The sequence below is a fragment of the Notamacropus eugenii genome, chromosome 1, assembly GCF_028372415.1.
Source record: "Notamacropus eugenii isolate mMacEug1 chromosome 1, mMacEug1.pri_v2, whole genome shotgun sequence".
Lineage (NCBI taxonomy): Eukaryota > Metazoa > Chordata > Mammalia > Diprotodontia > Macropodidae > Notamacropus > Notamacropus eugenii.
The window spans coordinates 164,379,862-164,386,535 of record NC_092872.1 but is presented as its reverse complement, the minus strand read 5'-3'; the positions used below and the strand labels follow the sequence as shown (position 1 = coordinate 164,386,535).

The 6,674-nt window shown below is 39.7% G+C and overlaps 1 protein-coding gene across 3 annotated transcripts in view; it reads left to right on the top strand.

Annotated features, from left to right (window-relative positions):
• Positions 1-1,915: 1,915 nt before the first annotated feature.
• The window catches only part of SV2B (synaptic vesicle glycoprotein 2B), a 174,610-nt gene continuing 169,851 nt past the window's right edge, over positions 1,916-6,674 (top strand). The window contains exon 1 of one of the 3 annotated variants that reach the window (XM_072617524.1): positions 1,916-2,852. The gene's annotated coding sequence lies outside the window, so the exon portion shown is untranslated. The remainder of the gene's footprint in view (positions 2,853-6,674) is intronic. The other 2 variants (XM_072617506.1, XM_072617535.1) reach the window with 2 other exon arrangements.

Below are 6,674 nucleotides of genomic sequence, written 5' to 3'. Positions count from 1 at the left end.
TTACAGATGAGGAAAATGTGACTCAGATACTGTATCAAAGGTAGGATTTGAATGCTCATTCCTAATACAGGCATCTTTCCACTATACCATGCTGTTTTTCTCAAGAAATTTTGCAAGAAAACATTTAATTGTTATGTTAACATTTCATTTTAATGTTAAAAATGTATTTAACAACCCAACGCCTTTAAATCTCCACTCAATCAACAAGCATTTATGAAACACCTACTAAGTACCAGACAATAAGCTAATCATTAGGGATATAAATAAAAATGATAAAATCCCTGTCCTCAAGAAAGTTGCATTTTATTAGGGGGATGCAACTTATATTGGGGAATGGGAACTAGGGAAGGGAGCTTTGTTCTATGAAGCCAAAGGGATTATGAGTTGGACCATAGAGGAAGAGATTGTCATGCCATTTGTAGTAGCAGTGGTAATATTGATTCCTGGTCCTTGAACAAAAGTTAGAAAAATAGGGCACTCATTTTCCAGTTGCTATTCTGTAACCTTACTATTTGGACTTAACTACGTGGCATTTCTTTAAAATACACTTAATCAAAAAACATTTATTAAGTACCTACTCCATGCCAAACACTGGGGATATAAATACAATAAAGATAGTCCCTGCCCTCAAAGAGCCTGCAATCTAAAAGGAAAATAATACGGAATAGGAAGCTTTAGTCTTCTCCTCCTCCTTCTCCTCCTCCTCCTGCTCCTCCTCCTCCTTCTCCTCCTCCTCCTTCTCCTCCTCCTCCTCCTCCTCCTCCTCCTCCTTCTTCTGCTTCTGCTTCTTCTTCTTCTGCTTCTTCTGCTTCTCCTCCTCCTCCTCCTCCTCCTCCTCCTCCTCCTCCTCCTTCTCCTTCTCCTTCTTCTTCTTCTTTTTCTTCTTCTTCTTCTTCTTCTTCTTCTTCTTCTCCTTCTCCATCTTCTTCTTCATCTTTTTCTTTTTCTCCTCCTCCTCCTCTTCCTCTTCCTCCTCCTCCTCCTTTCCCTTCTTCTACTATCCCTAGCTTTCCTCTTCTCTTACCCAAAACTCTCCTCACAATAAAAATCCTTATAGTAAATAAGCAAAACAAATCCACACATTTCCCATGTCCAAAGGCATCTTATTCTGCACCTTGATTATTTTCTTGGTTTTGTTTACTTCATTCTGCATTGGTTCATCTAAGTCTTTCCAGGTTTCCCTTCCCTTTTATTTTTGACCATTTTAAATGAAAATCTTCCTAAAGTGAATTATATGCTTTTATGCTTTCTTGGAGTATAAATAATGCAATTTAATATTTTATTAATGACTCAAGATCATCATTATAAAATGCTTTCAGGGCCTACTGAGTTGTATAAAGATGATTGCTCCTACATTAAATGACTTCAGATTGGGATGCTTTTTTGTCTGATTTTCAAAGTTATTTTTTTGTCTCATTCGCTATAAACCATCACCCCTTGCTATCAGTATGCCTGCCTTTTAATTTGTTGTGTTTACTTGTCTGTCAAGTTGGAAAGCAGATAACCAAGCTTGTTAAAATAGTGTCTGATATAAGAGTAATTTGGCTATGAGTAAATGTATAACTTTCTTATGAATCAAGGACGTGAGTTTTATCGTACAGAATTTCAGAAGTCTAGTTCAGTTTTTTTAACCTTATTTACTCACTCTTGGCAATGCTTCAACCAGGTAAGGTTGACAGATAACTAAATTCAAATTCAAGGTCATTAGACAGAAATAATGTAGCTTTTTCTTTCCAGAGAGAGTTTTCTGTTTTGACCACTGACCAAGACTAGGATGTTTGTTTGTTTTTCTTATAGAATAGGTCAAAATGAAGGAACAATGTTTGTGTCTTCCCCCTCCTACAGAGTTCTAGTGTGTTGTCAATGATCATTCAAGGGGGCAGGATGAGGCAGGTGGAGGGGTTGTGGAAAAGTGCCTACGAGAGAGCTTGGCTTTCTGCAGATGCTCAACTGTCAACTCATTGAAGAAAGTTGAGTGGGGAACTGGGTTGCTGATACCAGCTCAAGAGCCCTTGGGGTGGGATAATCAGAGTGTTCTAAGCTTCTCACTGGGGACTTGCTTCCAGTTCCTGAGAGTCTGGACCATCTACCAGGAGCAGGGCTTGGCTGAATTGGGATCTTGTCACTGCAAATTATTTCCTTTTCCTCCCCAAACAAAACAAAGTAAAGCAAAGTAAAACAAACCAGACTTAGGACTTGAGAAGGAGATTGCAGAGAATCGATTTCTGAGCAAGAAGGGACCTTAGGGATTATTGAGTTAGTCTCCAGCCTGGATGAAGAGGGAATGGCTGGTGATGTAAGGTCACTACCACTTCGGACAGAGTTAAGGGGGAAAAAGTTTTAAATACATTGGGCTGCAAAATGTAACAGTGAGGGAAGACTTCAGTTCTACTTTGGATTGTGGTCAGAGCAACAGCACGACACAGCCACAACAGTATCTGCTTCCTAGAAGAAGACCGTTTATCAACCCCGAGATTTGCTGCAGTGTTCGCTTTTCATGCAGAAGCCAAACGATGGTTATACCATGATCCTGATCCAATTACCCAGGCATTCTCAGGGTCTGTGTCTCGCCTTCCTCCCCCTCTCCTTCTGCGCCTTGCAGAGCTCTGCCTCGCTCTCCCCGTCTGGGCTGCTGGCCGCGGGGGCTGGGATGCAGGTATGACATATGGTCCGCTCTTGCCTCAGCTGGGATCCCCTCTGGTGGCTCGTTAACATGCGCTGCCTGGTGGGGCTGCATCATTGGTAAAGGAGATTCCAGCGCAGCGCGTCCGTCCCTCTTCTCCGGGACTCCGAGGCGGTGAGGCTTGAAGGAAGGGGTAGCCGGCTCAGCAGCGAAGAACTTCCCATTACAGGTAGAGAAAGCAAAGTCCTTTCTTCCGAGCTGCGGGGTGGGGAAATACGGCATGAGGGAACGAGGGAGGCAGCTGGCTCTGCTAGGTTCCCAAGACTGCTCCATGTTCCTCTGCTGTCTTTGAGGGGTTAAGTAGGTAAATAGTGTTTATACTGATCCCTACATCTGGTAAATGAAGCAGCGGAAAGGAGGTAGGGCTGGACAGGGAAAACCGAAAGGCTTGGACTACTCAGCCCTACCGGGATGCACAGTCACAGGAAGGTAAAGCGCAAGCTGGTGGGGCTGGGGTTTATGCCCCATATGGAACTATGAGAGCGATTTAATGTATGCTCTGACTGTGATGGGGGTTACAGATATTTTGTAGATTCTCTCTCTCTCTCTCTCTCTCTCTCTCTCTCTCTCTCTCTCTCTCTCTCTCTCTCTCTCTCTTTCTGTCTTTCCCTCTCTCCTTCCTAGCAGGCTTTAAAAAATATTGACTTCCATTCTTAATGTCTAGATGGAAAATAAGATTTTTATGATTAAAAAGATTTAAAAGGTGCTTGCAGTGTGGGTATGAGATCTCCGCCAGCAGATGGGGGAGGTTTGTGAGGGTTGATTTATGGTAAAATGGTATTTGACTGAGGAGCATATATATATATACATATATATATATCACTTGGTGAACATACATGTAGTGTATGCGGATTTGTTTGTGGATGGATTATTTCGCATAAAGCAACGCACACATGAGTTGGCTTGAAGGGATGGTTGAGTGAATGCATTTATCTAGGGAGTAAGCACTGTATTGCTGTTTTGGAGATTGGTATTGTATATCTCTGCTGCCCTTAATAGAGCAGGGCCACTGTAATATGATGTTATCTGAAAATCACAGGCATACACTAAATTCATCAAAAGATAACTTGACATCTATGCCCTTGGCTGGGACAAAAATCAATCTTGTGTGATGGGGTGACTTTGGGGTTGGTTTTCATCTAGACTTTTGCTTTGCCTATGCCCTGTAAGTGGCTCTCTGCCCATGGCAAGTCATCGATGAGATGAAAGGTAGGAACTGACTCACAGATGGATTGTAGATGGCTCAAATGATGCTGTGTATCCTTATTTTCTTGGCTCCTCTCTTCTGTCCTTTTCAGGAAAGACATTTTGCTTAAGGCAGATGTAGTAGTCCAAAATTGGCTCATTATTCACCTGAAGAGAGAAAAGCAGGTGATTGTGGCCATTTAACTTGATATACCACTTTAAGGCTAACCAACCTACATTTGATTCTGGAATGACTGAGTCTCCTTGCTCACAAGGCTTCTAAGCTGATAAGCTTCTCCTCTTCCATAAGCTACCATAAGCAAGACACCCAATGAGTCTTAGATCAGAGTCAGAAGACTAGGGATCAAATATTGCTTCAGTAAATACTAACTGTATTAATTAATTCAATACATTTTGCTTCTCTGGATCTTAGTTTCTTTTATCTGTAAAATGAGAGATTGGATTAGATGATCTCTAGTGTCCCTTCTGGCTCTAAATTTATGATGCTCTGATGTAGACAGGCCAATTGTACACTGCCATGTCGTAAATAGTAGCTGGGCTCCACTTCTCTCCTGCGGCTTGCTTTTGCAGAGGGACAAACCAATTCTTGGTCAATGTGAGAATTATTCTAAATTTTATATTGTTCCATGTTGTATGACAGCATCTCACAAGTGCAGTCCCAGGAAAGTTCTAAGGTAATGTGAATCTGAATTCATCCCTCATTGTTGCCTCATCTATTATCATTTTTCTTCTCCTAACCTTAGAGAGGGCATAGGACAGAATATGAAAATTTCTGAAATGGATTACACACACACACACACATATACACACATATGCACATCTGTCTATTTGTCTGGCTATCTATCTATCTGTCTGCCCAGCTGCATATCATTTTCCCATGTAAGGTGAAAATCTTGCCACATATTTTCTTACTTTCTGAAAAAGGGAGAAATGGATCATGTTGGGGCTCAGGATGAAAAACTGGAGAGCCACTACTTTATAATATTCATATAGCATAATACTCATGTAGAGTAAACAATTTACTTGTGGCGCAAATCATTGCTGTGGTCTTTATTTGTCCTTTGAAATTTCTACATGAAAACACAAATAAATTTAAGACATGATTCAGAGAAGTCAGGATGATTCTGAAATACAATAGGCTTTTTGTCTTTTTCATCGTGCTTCCTGGTATACCTTGAGAAATATTTTCTTGTGGGGGAAATAAACCTCAGATATTTTAGACTTGGCATAAATAATACAGTATGCTGATTTATTTTTCTAGTAACTGATTAAAAAGAATGCATTTTTCTAGAGAGGAAACAGCGATGAAATTCTTGTTTTATAGAGGATAGTCATTTTCAATTGTGTCTGACTTTTTGTGATCCCATTTGGGGTTTTCTTGGCAAAGATAATGGAGTTGTTTACCATTTCTTTCTCCAGCTCATTATATAGAGGAGGAAACTGAGGTAAACAGGGTTAGTGGCTTGCCCAGTGTTATATAGCTAATGCCTACAGCCAGATTTGAACTCAGTTAGATGGGTCTTCCTGATTTCAGGCCTGGTGCTCTATCCTTTGCATCATCCAGCTGCCCAGGAAATCCTTATGCTGATGAAATTGCATTCCAAATCTCCCTCTGGTGCTAGATGAAAAATTATCTATCTGTATTTTTCTATATATTTATATTTTACATAGAGAAAAGTGTATGAATGATATTTATATAGGTAGAGAGATAGACATGTAGCTCTACCTATATAAAGAACATTTATACATTACTTTCTATATAATATATATACTATATAGGGTGTCCCAAAAGTCTCAGTGAAATTTTATGCTTTTAGAGCTTACAAAAACACTTCACTAAAACTTTTCAGATACTATGTAAGAAAAGCTAGGATAAAGCATCTGAAGATTAAGAGAGTGAAAATTAATAAGTAGAAATAGAAGAGAGCCCAAAGGTATAAGGTATATACTGCCCTTTGTACAGTAGGTTTATTATAACAGGAACAAATCTATGAAATGGAGTTGAATACTTAAGAATGTTACAAATGGAAGCTCTAGTTTATTAAACTTTTCAAGGCTTTAAAATGATTTGTTAATCAGGAACTTAATATGTAGTTGATGAATAAGAAGTAGAAATAATTTCATGTTAAAACACGTGAAATAGAAAAACAGCTTATGCTTTAAAAAAAATCACCACATAGCTACCAAACACTTAGAAAAGAGGTGACTGAAATTCAGGGGAATGATGTTCTTTGGATGGTTATTTGTGTTGGGTCTTGATTTGAGAAAGAGGAAAGAGGAGGAAACATGATGGGAAGGGATTTACTTAAATTATTTCCTATGCTGAGTGGAAATGACTACTGTCACTAGCTTTTCTCATCATAACCAGATTAATAGCAATTTGTCTTAACTGTTACTGTTTATAAAAGGGAGTAAAAGAGCAGTATTTATGGTGTAAAGGACAGGAAGTTTCCTGTTCTCTTGACCCTAGAGATGAGCACTGGTATGAAATAAACATCTCTGCACACATGGGTTTTGTTGCCTGTTATGTAAAAAGGGTCTGTAGATAAATATGATTAGGTTAGTGGTGGGAGTAGGGGGATGTCCCAAGTCTAAGGGTGTGTGTATATGTGTGTTTGTATGTGTGTGTCGGGGGGGAGGGGAAAGAAAGAGAGAGAGAGAGAGAGAGAGAGAGAGAGAGAGAGAGAGAGAGAGAGAGAGAGAGAGAGAGAGACAGGATTTGATTTGTGTCTATTGGGTTGTATGGTATATAGAATTGTTTGTTAATACACTGGTGACATGAGAC